Source organism: Taudactylus pleione, unplaced genomic scaffold (assembly GCF_031769625.1).
Source record: "Taudactylus pleione unplaced genomic scaffold, aTauple2 ptg000038l, whole genome shotgun sequence".
Lineage (NCBI taxonomy): Eukaryota > Metazoa > Chordata > Amphibia > Anura > Myobatrachidae > Taudactylus > Taudactylus pleione.
In genome coordinates, this window is record NW_028284440.1 from 9,757,256 (window position 1) to 9,774,504 (window position 17,249).

The window sequence follows — 17,249 nt, forward strand, 5'->3', positions numbered from 1 at the left end:
CCGTTTCACACACCTGGAGACTTCTATCTCTGCTCAAAACACAGGAAAAATACTGTAGGCAAAGGAAATTGTTTTTGGTGACCTGCTTTTCATTTGTCAGTGTATAAAATGTTGCACATGTGGTAGCATTTATTTGTACACTTTGAGACACAAAGCTTTGTTATTGGGATTTAATAAAATTTGTGAATTAGAAAAAAAAATGACGTTCATATTCATGAGTTTCTGTCTTTTTTTCTCTTTTTTGCCATAAATTATTTAACTGCAGTATTAAAGCAATTTGAGCAATTTAATCTCTGTTTCATTATTGTACCCCAACAAAGTGATGTTATTTAGACATCACTTGCTACTTTATACCTACACTGGACATTACATTCAATTTGTTGATGAATGTCACACCATTCATTTTGTATTTCAAAATAGCCATGGCACCCTTAATATTACCGACCACACATACACAGCCTCTCTGGGGCTGACAGGTCAGAAGGTTCTCCTATAATTGTTAACAATGCAGTGCTGGACCATCTTTGTTCACATGGGAGGTAGGAAACAAGCAGCTGTGAGCCAATGCTCCATGTAGGAGTTACACAAAATAACTGCCATGGTAGAGAGCAGTGGCGTAACTAGGGTAAATTTGAAAACGGAGCCCCCCTCCCCCCCATGTGCGCGCCCCAGGCGTGCGCGGTGGAAAATGGGCGTGGTCACAAGGGGTGTGGCCACTGAAAAATGGGGCATGTCAGCTTGACACACCCCTTTCTTATCACTGGGAACATTTCTTATATAGGCCTCCAGTAATGATCCCCCATATGCAGTGTCCCTTACACAGTTCCCCCTGTAGTAGTCCCCCTTATGCGGCCCGCCATTAGTTCCCCTTATACAGTGCCCTCAGTAGTGATCCCCCATATGCAGCTCCAAGTAGTGATCCACCATATACAGTGCCCTTTATACAGTGCCCCCAGGAGTGATCCCCCTTATGCAGGCCCCCAGTAGTTATCCTCCCTATGCAGTGTCCCCTGTAGTGGATCTCCCTTTTCAGTGCCCCCTGTAGTTCTTCTCCCTTTTCAGTGCCCCCAGTAGTGGTCCCCCTTGTGCAGTGCCCCCAGTAGTAAGCCCCTTATAGAGTGCCCCAGTAGACGTCCCCCTTGATGCAGTGCCCCCTGTAGTAGTCCACAGTAGTGGTCCCCCCCAATGCAGTGCCCCCAGTAGTGGCCACCCAATGCAGTGCCCCCAGCAGTATCCCCCCCTGTAGTAGTCCCCAGTAGTGGCCCCCCAATGTAGTGCCCCCAGCAGTATCCCCCCCTGTAGTAGTCCCCAGTAGTGGTCTCCCCCAAATGCAGTGCCCCCAGTTACCAGTAGTATCCCCCCCCTCCTGCTCCCGATAAATACACACAGAAATTAAACAATAAAATAAGAAAAATTCTTACCTGAATCCACGCTCCCGCCGCCGCCGCACGTCAGTCCTTCCAGGCTGGCGCGCTCTGCATTATGGGAGAGACGTCATGATGTCATGACATCTCTCCCATTATCCATTGCAGCAGCTGGAAGGGAGCCGGCTCTTGCAGTGGGCGCTGCGGCTGCAGCAGTCAATGAGAGTCTATCTGACTCTCATTGGCTGCTGATTCACACACACATCACTGCCGCTCGGCAGTGATGTGTGTGCAGTAGCAGCAGCAGCCAATGAGAGTCGTCTGATGTGTGTTATGCACAGCATGAGCCCGCCTGCCACCCTCCTCCTGGTGCTATTGGGCAAGCGCTCAGGGGGAGGGAAGTGGCTCAGCTGTGCAGCACAGGACCGGCGCTGGAAGCCTAGCGCCGGTCCTGTGTAAATGTGTAATGCTGACTGCACTCACTCCGGTCGGCGCTACACTGGCTAACTAGGGCGGGCCGGTACCGTGGCCGGCGGCGCTCCCCCCCCGTGTCACCGGTCCCACGGGGCCCAGAGCACGTACCCAGCTCGCCCTGCCCTAGTTACACCACTGGTAGAGAGATTTACAAATGCCAATATTTGTGCAAGCTCAACCTGATATTTTTTCTGACCATTAATGACATAGCACAATAATGCTGTGTTATTTATGTGTGCAAATTTTAGGGTAGAGCTAAAAAGACATCCTGTATAGGCATGTATGAAACCCCCAAGGATGCAGTCCAGTGGCAAACGCAGGATTTCTAGAGGGGGGTTTCCAAATGCTTGAGTTTTCAGTGAGTGTGGCCAGTCCATGAAGAGTGCATGATAAACACTTAACCAGCTTTAATATGCGTCATACAAAGTGTATTGTGTGTCATAATTCCAGCATATAGAGGACCAGCAATCACAGAAGCCATTATATGCGGCAGTAGGGCATCCTGCCTCAGCTGAATGTTTTTATTTTAGATGTGGGCACCATTCCAGAGTATTAGAGCAAGTCCGGGAGTCTGGGGGAGCAGCAGAATAACCTAGCACTGCCCTGGACATATATGTACATATTGGGCTCTATAGCAGCACATCCCTATCAGTGAATGTTTTCCAGATCTCCTAGTTGATGCACAGGTTATTTATTACTGGCTGATACATGTTAAAAGATCCACAGGTGGTGCTAATTATTTAATTTGTGATACTGTGAAGAACATGCAACACTAGTAAATTTCTATTACATTACTATTTCTAGTGTGGTCATGGTGTGAGCTTCGGAGGTGGGTTTCCAGGCAGACGGAAACCCCCCCTGCGTTTGCCTATGCAGTCTGATTCCTTGCTGTACTACACACCCATAAACCCATGTAAATTAAACCTACTGTTATGAATTATTTTAAACACAAATTAAGGTAAAATATACAGAATGTTAGGAGAAAGAAATTTTCTAAGTAAGGGTTGGTTTACATGAAGTAGTAGGCAGCACCTTTGAGGTGATATGTTTAATATGGCTGGCATGCATTTAAGGCTCGTATTCAATTGCCGGCCTATTTGCATATCGGAGTTTCCGCCATCATCGATAGTTTTGCCTTCAGAAAAGTATCGCGCTCGTCACCGCTTTTCACCCTAATCAATTGCAAAGGACGCGAAAACACGTCCCGGCAAAACTCAAATAAGCGAAAAAGTCCAGTCAGAAATCAGCCCCCAAAAGATACACTGATACTATGGATATCCCCGAATAGCCCTGATGAAGGTATTTGGGGTGCTTAAATGCTCTCAATTGGTGCTATTTAGCTTCTTTGCACAAGTGGTGAAGAATAGAATTTAGCAGGTTTTTTTGGGCAAAAATAAGTAGTCCCAGCAAGTTTAGGGTACATGAAAATGGGTGCAAGCATGGTTAAAAATTGCTAAAGTGAGGTTTTAAAAAACATAAAAAAGGCACCTTCAGCAATCACCTGCAATCAAAAAAACACCTGGGGCATACTTGGGGACCCCCCTGGAGTCTATTTCACTAGTTTTTAACTTTGTCCCCAACTTTGTTTTTTTATGCCCCCAAAACAAAAGTACTTTTTTGGGGTGTTCTAAAGTATTTTTTTTACATTTTTTGACACAGTTTACCTTTGGGGGACTGTCCCAAAGCTGCAGGGGTGTTCCCGGAACTTGCACCCCAAACCCCCAATTTTGCACTTTTTTCTGCATCCATTCAGAAGCGAGTGTTTTCTGCTGGTTACAAGGCACAGACATTTCACACCGGTGAAAATGCTTTGCAATTGAATACGGGGATACGCTTCCACCTTGTGAAATGACGTCATCGGCAGAAACTTTTCGACGAAAATGGCTTTTCACCGGCAATTGAAAATGGCCCTAAAGGCACACATCCGCTAGACGACAGGCAAAAGACTGCATGATTACGACATTGTAACCATGCAGTCGTTTGTCTGTCTGTGATGTGCCTACACTGAACGAGCAGTCTTTCAGTGAGGACATCAATCATCTGCAAACATGTTGAACCTGATAATATCGTCAGGTTGTACAACATATTGTACGATGATAAGGCCCCCATACATCAGCAATCGATTGTGGCAATTCTGCAATTTGCAATCGATTGTGTATAAATATCTGCAATGTATGGGCTTCACAGATCGCAGATTGCAACCAAAAAGTGATTGGCATTGTTAAATCAGATTGTCCAACATGTTGGATTTCACAGATCGATTGGGGCTGTAAATTGCTAGTGTATGACCATAATCAGCAGATTTACACACCATTACCAGTAAAATGATGGGCCTTTCAAGATTGGCAGATCTGTGTTTGCTGCAATCGATCTGCAAATCACTGAAAAAGATCTGTAATGTATGGGCGCAGATTGCTAGATTGGGAAATGCAAAGATCGAGCAACAATTCTTCAAATTGTTCAATTGTGGTTTTCAGATTGCTGATGTATGGTGGCCTTTAGATGTCTAAATGACCAGCATTCTGCAAAAGATTTTCGAACAATTATCGAATGATAACAATATCGTAATAGTTCAATCGCTCAATTTAATAGTCTAGTGGATGTGTGCCTATAGTCTCAGATTAATAAATGATTGCACAGCATGAAAGACTACATGACCATGAAAATACAGAGTTGATGAATGATTTTATATATATATATATATATATATGCGCATGGCAGAAAAGTGGATGTGCTGCCCCATTCATCATTCTTAATTTCATATGCCAAAATTAGAATCACTGTTAAGTATATACAGTATATGATAAACTCCTTATGTATCTTTGCATGTCTTTGGAACAAAAGTAATTTTCCACTTCTTTAAATGTTCTCAACAGCCCAGGGTCCTATACATAAGTTAAATCGTAAAGGGGAAACACAGCACTGGTTGAGAACTACCTTATCATCCAATGATTAAAATATCTAATGCTGAGATTGCTATCTCCACTTATTTCCTTAATAAGATCAACAATGTGACTTTCATTACATGGGGTTGTAGTGGTGCTAATCACAGTTACAAGAAAAAATGCCCTAATAAGAACAAAGAAGACTCTGGGAGCACTCTTAAGGCCACCATACATCAGAGATGGATTGCAGCAATCGTGCAATTTGCAATCGATTGCAGATATTTATACACAATGTATGGGCTTCATAGATCGCAGATTGCAACCAAAAAGTGATTGGAATTGTTAAATCAGATTGTCCAACATGTTGGATTTCACAGATGGATTGGGGCTGTAGATTGCTAGTGTATGGACATGATCAGCAGATTTGCAGACCATTACCAGTAAAATGATGGGCCTTTCAAGATTGTCCGATCTGTGTTTTCTGCAATCGATCTGCAAATCACTGAAAAAGATCTGTGATGTATGGGCACAGATTGCTCGATTGGGAAATCCTAAGATCGGGCAATAAATCTTCAAATTGTTCAATTGTGATTTTCAGATTGCTGATGTATGGGAGCCTTTAGGGGTATATTTACTAAGGTGTGGGATTTTAGAAGAGGAGTTGTTGCCCATAGCAACAAATTAGATTCTAGCTATTATCTTCTAGAAGGTGTTCGATAAATGTTAAGTAGAATCTGATTAATTGCTATGGGCAACATCTCCACTTCTAAAAATCTGCACTTTAGTAAATATACACCTTATAGTGTTGAGGTCGCACTGGTTAAACCTCTATCTTATAATATAAATCACAATTGCATTGTGCCAGGTTGAGTCCTGGCACAAAATTCCTACTATATAAATATAATATAAAATATAATATAAAATTCCTACTAAGCTACTGTATCACTAAGAATTTACAAGCAGGCAGTTTGTGGAGAGTGCACTGTCAGTAAGTGCACTTTCAGGGACCTATTCATCATCGAAGGCCATATGGCCGTACGGTCAGTGGTGTGGTGGCCTTTACCCCCCACGGTGGCCAGCTCAAATGTAAGGCAACTGCGTCATATATATAGAAATATATAGTCCATGGTGGCTGGGTGCTGAGTGTCATAGACATCTATCCTAGATATATATAATTATCCTGAGTGACAATAGACACACCCATAGGTGGAGCTAGACACGCCCTTTCGGTGGAACATCACATGCCCTCACATTCTGCTACCACCTACAATCTCCCTGAAATAGTTTTCAAAAGTAGGCATGTATGCCACAATCACTGCCTCATGTCACAAATTATAATTTGGGAGGTGTCCCTGAGATATATTTCATAGTTATGTAATTGTAAATGTCACTATTAGTTGCCTTATATAATGCAGCAATTGAGCTGTAGTGGCCCTTTAAGTCTGGTGGTCGCCATGGCAATGTCAGTTTATTTTCAAACTGGCCGTGAGCTCTGATGCCTGATGGTGACACATCTGCCTGACCACTGAGGAGCTGCACTACTTGGCTAATTAATTATCTCCATTTATTACTATATTTATCTATTTTTCTTATCTATTTTTACATTGTATTATATATTTTTATTACCCAACTAATTATAATAGAACATTTGTATATAATATAGTATATATATATATATTATATATAGCCATTTGGTGGGGTATAGTGTACATATATATATATATATATATATAAACACATATACACACACTCAGTGTATATATATATATATATATATATATATAACTAAATTTTTCTGAATTTACAAGCTAAATAGCTTTGAATATATATATATATATATATATATATATATATATATATATATAAAAAAAGTAGAAAAAAAAGGGGGGGGGGTAGCACTCACCAGTCTTCTTAAAAACATCTCTTTATTGCATCTCAGTAAAAATGTTACAACATTTCAAAATCCGACGTTTCAGTCCTGTGCAAAGGTCCATGCACAGGACTGAAACGTCAGATTTTGAAATGTTGTAACATTTTTACTGAGATGCAATAAAGAGATATTTTTAAGAAGACTGTTGAGTGCTACCCCCCCCCCCCCTTTTTTCTACTTTTGAATGAAGAGGATTATTGTGATCCCATATGGATGTGTCACCCCAGCAATTTATTATTAAAGACGAGAGTGTGGACCTATTTGGACTATATCTATCTATATATATCTATATATATATATATATATATATATATATATTATAGTTTTGCTAATATAAGATGTAAGTAAATTACAGTGTAAGTCAATTTCAAATTTTGAGATTTACACTCTATTTGTTGATTTTACATTTACCATTTACTTTTCTATTTATTGTAAATTGTTACCTAAGCCTGTTATTAATACATTTCTTCTATTTGGAGTCGTTCTCTGTTAGGAGTGACAGAGTACAGTATCAGAGAACTGGACAGTGGGTGAGTGCATTAAGCCAGTAACTACATATAAAAGTATTAGGTTATAGGGTTATAGGAAGAGTAGTGGAGAGGGCGTGTAAGGGGATTTCTGTTTACTAAGCCTTGGATGAAGATAAAGTGAACGGAGGTAAAGTACCAGCCAACCAGCTCCTGTTATTTTTCATACACAGCCTGTGACATGTAAGTTAGGAGCTGATTGGCTGGTACAGGGCCGCAACTAGGGGGGGGCTGGAGGTGCACGTGCACCGGGTGAGCCGCTGTACCTGGTGCCAGTGACCTCCAGCCCGGCGCTGCAGAGAGGCTCCAAGCCGGACGTCCGCTGGTAATAAATATTACCAGCGGACGTCTGGCTTGGAGCCTCTCTGCAGCGCCGGGCTGGAGGTCACTGGCACCAGGTACAGCGGCTCACCCGGTGCACGTGCACCTCCAGCCCCCCCCTAGTTGCGGCCCTGTACCAGCCAATCAGCTCCTAACTTACATGTCACAGGCTGTGTATGAAAAATAACAGGAGCTGGTTGGCTGGCGCCCGGCTCCTTCTCTGCAGCGACGCGGTGTAGCCGGAGGCTGGAGTTCTCTCCCGAACTCCAGCTTCAGGCTCTCCCCACGGGCACTATGGGGTAGACGTCATGACATCTCCCCCATAGTTCCAAGGAGCAGCCGGCGGACCGGACGCGACGCTGGATGCAGGAGCGGGGTTCAAGGTAAGTATTTTTTTTTTTAATAAGCTGCACTACAGGGGCATTATTATGGGGGCAGGGGCATTACCACAGGGGCATTACTATGGGGGCATAGGCAATAAGGGGCATTACTAATGGGGCATGAGCACTACAGGGGCATTACTATTGGGGCATGGGCACTACAGGGGCATTACCACAGGGGCATTACTGTGGGGGCATGAGCACTACAGGGGCATTACTGTAAGGGCACTACAGGGTTATTACTATGGGGCATGGGCAATACAGGGGCATTACTATGAGAGCATGGGCACTACAGGGGCATTACTATGAAAGCATGGGCACTACAGGGGCATTAATATGGGAGCATGGGCACTACAGGGGCATTACTATGAAAGCATGGGCACTACAGGGGCATTAATATGGGAGCATGGGCACTACAGGGGCATTACTGTATGGTGGGCACTACAGGGGCATTACTATGGGGGTATTAACATATGGGCATTACTATGGGGGCATTACAATATGGGCACTACTGCAGGGGGAATTACATGGAGGGCGCCAAATTACTGTCTTGCCCCTGGTGACAAAAATCCTTGTTTCGGCCCTGGGCTGGTACTTTATCTTTGTTCACTTTATCTCCATCCAAGGCTTAGTAAATAGACCCACATATATCACTAACTAGGGAAATATAGGGCTTGATTCCAAGATTTACGCAATGCCGATATTTAGACAGATTGACCACAAAGGATTCACTCGCAAAGTCAGTGATAGGAAATCAGCATTTGGGGGAGGTAACGGGGGTAGCTAGGCAAACACAGGTGTGTCGGGACCATTTAAGCTTTGTTTCATGGGTGTACATATATAAGCAATTGTGATCTATTTCGCAGCATGAGAGCTCCCTGCGTGTCAGGAGAGCTGCAGTGTGTGAGACAGATCAGACGTGACTTACAAGCTGCATGGCTGGTCGATCTGCATCAATGTTACCGATGTTTATGCTGTTGTACTGGTGGCACAGCGGGACAGTCCCAGAAAAGGAGGTATGCATCTATCTGTAGTTGGTAACTATACAGCACAAACTTTACTCCTCATGGTCTATTTCTGTAGGTATCTTGCAAACCAGATGGAGGAGGATCACCAGCAATTGGAACGCCACATTGTCCAGTTTAGACCACTACTCAAAAGGTTCTGGAAGGTGAAGGATGCCCTGTGGCACAGAATGCAGCACAGAATATTTGTGACTCGGGAAGAACTGGACGAGGTGTGTAACATGCATGGGCAAATGCAGGATTTTTACAGGGGGGTTTACACACAGACACACACACACACACACACACACACACACACGTGTGTATATATATTATATATATATACACACACACACACACATATATATATATATATATATTACATACACACACATATATCAAACATACCTTACACACAGACACACACACACACACCTACTGTATGTCATACATACTATGAATACCCCTAATTCGCTAGAGAGAAATAATTATTTTCCAGACTTTGATTGTGGTTCCAAAGCACAAAACGTTCTTATTGCAACAAAAAGTAAATTACATGCTTTGATCTATCACAATTAGCGCAAAGCCAATTAAATACAAAAGGTGCATGCGCACCGATCCCAGTATACAGTCGTCAATCCAGAGGTTTGTGGTCATCCAAGAGAATGGCTACTGACTGGGACCGGTGCGCAGGTTATATACCCTACAGATCATGATAACAACAATATAGACAGACAAACATAATTCCATTGGTTCTTGCTCTTGGTCTTTGTAGTATGCTGTAGTTCATAGGACAGTTCACATGTTGTCACTAGGGGTATGTCCCAATTCCTCAACAATGTCTTGAGATTACATTGTCTTTCTTTAACTGGTTTAAGACACTACATACAGAGTACCTTTTGAGGTCCATAGAGGTGTTGTCGGCAGATGCTGAGAGAAGTCAGGTTTTTCTACAAACCTACACCTAAAGACAGTATGGAGGACATAGTTAAGGCCTTGCTCCAGTCTAACAAAACTCTGCAAGAAGCTAGCAAAGCTCAGCAGGAAACAAACAGGACTCAACAAGTCGCCATAGAGGAAACCCGCCAGGCCTTAAAAGACGTGGTACAACAGTTAGTAGTCCGGTCTGGAGATGCATCCGCTGACCCTCCAACCAACACTCGCTCCATACGCGCCAGTCACTTTCTGCAAAAGATGACCGAGAGTGATGATGTGGAAGCGTATCTTGCGGGCTTTGAGAGAACCGCAGAAAGGGAGAGTTGGCCCAAGGAACAGTGGGCAAGTCTTGTGGCACCCTTCCTGTCTGGAGAACCACAAAAGGCTTATTATGATTTATGCCTGGCTGATGCCAAGGATTATGCAACGCTAAAACGGGAGATCCTGACTCGCTTGGGAGTCACCTCATTTGTTCGGGCCCAACGAGTCCATCGCTGGCAGTTCCAAATGGAAAAACCTCCACGCTCACAGATGCATAACCTCGTCCATCTGACCACAAAATGGCTATAGCCTGAGACGCTGATGGGACCACCGATCGTGGAAAGAGTCATGATGGACCGGTATCTGCGATCGCTACCTGCATCTCTGCGCAAGTGGGTGAGCCATGCAGACCCTAAATCCGCAGACCAGTTGGTCGAGCTGGTGGAGAGGTATGTGGTGGCTGACTAACTGTTGAGTGTGTCCCACCGAGCCCTGATTCTGCAACGGCGATCTCCCGTGACTACTGGTAAGACTGTTCCTGGGGAGAAGGGTGCTGGGCTGTGGAATGAACTTAAGGGTGTACAACCTGGGGCTCTTACCCCATAAGAGACTTGATAATAAAACGATACAATGTTTCCGATGTAGTGAATTGGGCGATATTGCTGCTAATTGTCCACTCACTTCTGAACCTATGCAATGTGATACTGCTTATGTCCATCGCAGAATGTCTTTCTTTGCACACCCTGCCCTTACTACTGACTGTCAGGCTGAGACAGATACGCAAATGTGTAAGGTGACTGTAGAAGGCAAACAAGTAGCTGCTCTGTTAGATTCTGGCAGCCTGGTTACGCTTATGAAAGCTGAGTTAGTGAACCCCTTAAAGCGCAAGGGAGGAGCTGTTGGTGTGACCTGCATACATGGGGATACTCGGCATTATGTTACTGCAGAAGTGAACATGGAAACACAGTGTGGTTCCACTATAGTCACTATATGTTGGGGAGAGACTTTACTCACTTCTGGAAGTTGTGGGAAAGCCGATTTGTTACCAAAGTAAATAACCCTGACCCATTTGAGAAGGTTGCTGACGCAGTAGCAAGGGAAGTTTCTTCAGAGTCCGAGAAGTTCCCTCTTTCTAGCAAGATTTTTGAACCAGAGATTACTGAGATGGGAAGTATTGTTAAACCAGTTGGTTGTCTGACTGGTCTTGAGGTCAGAAAAGAGATCTTGGCAGGGGAGCAGTCCCGTCCCTATGAAACTATCACTAAGCCTAGGAGAAGAAAGCCAGTAAACTTAGGGCATTTGGTTCCTGAAGTGACATTAGCAAAAACCCTGTCAGCAGTTCAACAGCAGGAAGTAAAGGAATTTCTTAGCAGAAATAGGGTGTTGTTCTCAAATGTACCGGGCAAAACCACAGTCATTAAACATGACATAATCACTGACCCAGGGGTTAAGATTAACCTAAAGCCCTGTAGGTTAACAGAAGCCCAAAGGGAATCAGTGTCTAGAAAAATTAAAAAAATGTTGGCACTGGGTGTAATTGAAAAGTTGCATAGTGAGTGGTCAAGTCCCGTTGTGTTTATTCCAAAGCCTGATGGGAGTGTAAGTTTCTGCAATGATTTTCGAAAGTTGAACAGTGTGTCAAAATTCGATACCTACCCAATGCCAAGGGTGGATGAGCTAATTGAAAGGCTAGGAACAGCCAGATATTTTACCACGCTAGACTGATCCAAAGAGTATTGGCAAGTGCCGTTGGCTGAGGGTGCCAAAGAAAACACAGCTTTTCCGACGCCAGAAGGGTTGTTCCAATATAAGATGTTGCCCTTTGGGTTACGTGGGTCACCAGCGACCTTCCAAAGGATGGTAGACAGAGTTCTAAGACCACATAGACGGTATGCTGCTGCTTGTCTAGGTGTTGTAGTCATTCATAGTCCTAATTGGCAGTCTCTTTTGCCCAGGGTGCAAGCAGTGTTGGGTTCCATCCATAGGGCAGGGTTGACAGCCAGCCCAGAGAAATGTTGCCTAGGGATGGAGGAAGTAAAGTGTCTTGGTTACACCATTGGCAGAGGTATAATAAAGCCACAGCTGGCCAGGGCGCCAGCTGGTCAATGCAGATACTCTGTCACGCGTTCATTGTTTGGGGGCTTCAGTTGTTCTGCCCCACAGGTCAAAACAAAGGGGGGATATGTGATAGGATCACTGGTAAAGTGGTCTGTGGCAGGTACATTTGTCCCAGATTCCTGTCCTATCTGTTCTAGAAAAAAAACCAGGAGAAGTCTGTGTTGTGAGCAAACTAGAATGTCTGCTTTTGGAAAAGGCGGTTTGGGACCTGGGGGTTGTGGGTGTGAGGAGAGGGCCACCCACGGCCACTCCAGGTTTTGGGCCTTTTCAGCCTGGTAACAGGCTCATTAGGGCTTCCAGCTGAGAGTGGCCAAGATATGCTTGGTTTGTTTGGGGCTGAGTGTCTCACCTGGGAGAGCAGCCAGGGAGTTTGCTCAGAGACACTTGGAATCCTAGCAGTGAGTACTGTCCTGTGTTTTGTTGCTGGTGAGGGTATTAGGTCCTGCCAGGTTCTTGTAGTGAGGGAAATCACTTGTAAAGTTAGAGCCCAGACAGGGCTAGGATTTAGGTTTATGGTTTCTTTATGTAATTTTGGATACTGTACAATAAAGACTGGCGCCGACCAGCTTGTACTTGCATCCAGACTGGTGTGCTGTTTCCCGGCTGCTGTGTGTGTAAAGGAGTCCATCTACCCCAGGAGAGGGACCCCCTAACCCGACTGAACATCACAATATCTATCTATTTCATATATTATATATATATATCTCAACACAGCATATTTATTTGGAATAATATACAAATGCACTGTAACTTACCATTCTGTGCAGGATGAGACTGCTGCCAGTCAGTGTTACTCTGCATCATAAAGTGGGACTAGGGAGGGTGTCTGCTGAAATTGCTTGAAATTGTGCCCAGCGGCAGATGATAGGCAGCGGTTCCATTCCGCCCTCTTGCTAGGCTGTTGCTGCCCATATTCCCCCAGTCCCTGCAGTGGCCGCGGCGGCAGGGACAGACCAAGGAAGGGCTGGCGCAGCGTCATGTGTAATGGCGTTGCGCCGTCATCAGAGCCGGACCACACCAGGTGATAAGGCCTGGGGAGGATAACTGCAGGAGGCACTTGATTTATTTTATTTTTTTTCCTATTTGCGGTGCTCATGATGACCAGCCTTTAATTAATCAATTGAGGTAGTCCCAATTATGCGCCGCAGCCCCTCCAAACCTGGGGGCCCCTCTGAGCCTTGTGGCCGGGACGGGGGTACCCTTTGTACCCCCCTGTCGCTGGGCCTGAGTACATGGAATGTATATTAACAGTTAATTGACTTAGGGCCGAATTCAATTAGCCACAAGAAGCCGCGGTTTGCCAACGTGAACTTTTCGCACAAATTGTGCAATCCTATTGTCAAGTTTTCACACGTGTGAATTCTCCATGGACAAGAATCAGGGAACTGTTTTCACCATCTCAGAGCAGGTGAAAAGTTGTGCAAAATCCCTATATTTGGCTAAAAATGTGGGGACTTGGTTCAGAACCCTTTGAACACCCTTCTAATTTGGACAATGATTACATGTAAATTTTGGGGTGAAAAAATTTAAATTAGTGAAAAATGGGGCTGGTGCAAGTGCTGATACTAATGAGGACGGTTGCAGCTGCTGGTTTAATATCAATTGGCAGCATCGGTTTCCACTTGCTCAAACCCCAGCATTAGTTTAATGGATACTCACAGTGGTAAAGTAGTAAATAAGGCTTCCGCAGATACAGCCACTTTGCATGAGACTCAAAATCAGCCACTATGTGTGCATAACAGATGTGTGCATAAAAAATGTGTGCATAACAATTGCTCATCTAACACAAACTTATAATTGGTAGATATAGACTAACCTACTGCTGGAAGTTACGACAAGTAAGATGTCTACCGGAATTGTTCTAGGGGTAATTTGGTTTTAGATGAACAATCTTTGCTGCATTATAGAAGCCTTCTTTGGGCATTATCTAAGTACTTTTCTCAATGCTGCTATGTCCCAGAACATCATCACATACTCTAAGTGCATGTCATGTTTTTTTCTTTATCAAACTAACAAACTCTATTTTCACCACATGAACAAAAATCGTTTGGATTTATGTCGGTATTGGAAACAATTACATTAATACAGTGCATGATGGTTGTTATACTCATATATTCACAACCTGACCTCATTTAAATTAGAGCAGCTGAATATGTACCAGTTTAGCATATAAAATGCATTTAATCAGCCTGTTAAACTTACTGAAGAAGCTAATTATCATTTCTGTATCACAGGCTTTAATAATAAGTTGCAATCCAATTATAAAAACAGGCATGGGAAAATGAATTTGTATAATTCAGAATGAATACACAATGCCTTTGAGAATATCTTCAACATTGTTTTAATTTTCACTTAAATTCCATTGTTGAAAACCTTTATAGGACATGCTATACTTTAAAAAGTCAGACATTAAAGGATATCTCCAACATCAACATTTCTCCTAAATATTACTATAATCAGTATGCCGTCTGTTTGCAAAATGCTTTTGACTTGCCATTCATAACTTACCGTATTGTATTTCATTAACTGCATCACTACTCTTCAATATTTCAATAATGGCATCAGAAATGTCAATTCTGGTACATGGTAGGCTCTTTGTTCTGCGTCACCAGTCTAGGGTTGGCTATTGATCATTGATGATTAAAAATAGTCATTGGTGTAGTCTGTTGTCCTCCGCCATCGATGACAGAAGTCTGATGGTCATGCCAGTAATTTTTTTTCCTCAGCTCTGCTCTGCCTCTGAGCTCTCTGGTATAAGTTTCCATTGTGCTAATGGTAGGAACAGGCATCAGAGAACCCGGGAGCTGTGGAGGAAGGAATGAGACCTTGGAAAGTTGCTTGGATGGACAGCGATGCATTCCATTCATTCATCGGAAACTCATGGAACAGCTGCCATCAGTGAATAGAGCCCCAGCAGCTGCATTCATATACATCATTGCCTTACGAGGTGAGAGCTCACTGGCTGCTTTCTCACCTGCATGATTACTCAATTTGGCAGCCTGCTGGGATACAGGTTTCATAGAAATAGGCTGACTGCAGTCCAAGTGATGCCACCTATTTATATTGTCATTTGTATGTTCCCTCCAGCTTTGCCTTGGACCAAATAACCTCAATATCCACTATATGATCACCCATAGCAGTGACTCTAACTCACTAATCACAAGGTTTTTAGACAATAGCTGTCTGCTACCAATGACCAGTAATGATGAAAACCAATGGACAACCTTACACCTGCCACTTTAGTGCAGTACCTGAATGAAGAACATCTTCTAAAATGAATTGCACCATACCAGAGGTTCCCAAACTCACTGTTCTCACTATGAAGCTTGTGACCATTTATGAGGCACAGCCAATGTAACGTGTACTTAATTTCTGACCAAAATAGTGCATAATTTCCCAAACTCCGCCATTACAGTCCAGGTTTTAAGGAACAGTGCTTCTGATGGGGTCACAGGGAAAAGCTGCAAGAGGTATCATCCCAGGCTTTCTCAAGTGGGAACATATTCTCTACAGAGCCTATTAGAAACACATGTGCATAAAGGTGGATGCTCTACAGCCTCAGTTCAGCCTCTATGAGCTGGTATGTATGCACAGTATTCATACAGTACATATGTGCCACAAGCCGCCACCACGTCTTATTGGACAACGGTACTCCTAGCGAGACTCTTAGGCCTGTTACCGGGAGACGGAGACGCCACACTGTCAACTCATGAAGCCCTCCCATCTGGCTGTATGTCATCCCTGCCGGGACTGTATTGGTTCTTCCTCTTATTTTCTATTCTGCTGGTGCATTGCTCAGATGGTGGTAATAGCGTCTTACACATGTTTCCGGTTCCATAGAGTTGGTATATCTCATTGTTATTGTCAGCATCTCCAGTCCTGAGTATGTCATATCTCCTGTTGTATAACATTCCCAGTGGCATTAACCGCACTGCAGCGTCTGAGGTTCCAGCATAACATCGCCTCTATCTCCACTGCAGAGTGCCTCAAGCCTTTCAAGTGCCATGTCATATTCCAGTGGCTCAGTGCGCACTACTGCGTCCGAGGGTCTCCAGCCTTACACCACAACTACCTCTGCAGTGTGTGAACACACCATCTTCCAGTTGTCGCATCACTTCCCGGAGGCATTAACCGCAGTGCAGCATCTGAGTGGACTAAGCCTAAACATCACAGCAATCTCCACTGCTCTGCGTCTTCAGTCATCATAATTGCCGCACCATCCCAGCGGCATTAACCACAGTGCAGTGTCTGAGTGGACTTCAATGTACACCAAGGTTATCCCCGCTGCTCTGCATCTCGGAACATCTCCAGCCATTCAAGGCTGCTCCATGACCATCAGGTCACCATCATGCCAAGTATCTCCAGCCCTCAAGGCTGCTCCGTGACCATCAGGTCACCATCTTGCCAAGTATCTCCAGCCCTCAAGGCTGCTCCGTGACCATCAGGTCACCACCTTTGCCAAGTATCTCCAGCCCTCAAGGCTGCTCCATGACCATAAGGTTTCCACCTTTGTCAAGCACCTCCAGCCCTCAAGGCTGCTACGTGACCATTAGATCTCCACATTTGTCTAGCATCTACGATCTTGGGTTACAACTGCACTATCCTTCGGTTGATCCCATTGCTATAATCATCCTCAGAACTATTGCCTCTTGTTCAAGAGATTCTTCTTGGGATTCATAACAATATGATTACCCCTAATAAACAAGCAGTACTTTAAATACCTACCTGAGTGTGTAATGATGCAATGGAGATGCTACAAAATACAGGTAGAGGTATATGGGGGACTTACATATTGAAGATAGGGCTTCAACTCAGATGAAGTTTATTAAGCAAATAACACCCCCACATGGTTCAAGTGATGTATAAAATACTAAACTATTCTGGATGTAAGAGGAGACAGCAAAAACTTAGAAGGAGGAGCGATTGTTGGGGTGAATTTGGCATAAGCTTTAGTGATCAATACAGTTCAAATTACTAAAATTTCATAAATAACGGTGTCTAAAGTAAATCTTGCATGGAACTCTGAGGGCAATAAATCATCAGCATCTG

The 17,249-nt window shown here is 43.9% G+C and overlaps 1 protein-coding gene across 1 annotated transcript in view; it reads right to left on the bottom strand.

The window, feature by feature from the left end:
• LOC148538677 (uncharacterized) overlaps nt 1-17,249 on the bottom strand; it is a 73,803-nt gene that overhangs the window by 44,852 nt on the left and 11,702 nt on the right. The window lies entirely within an intron of this gene.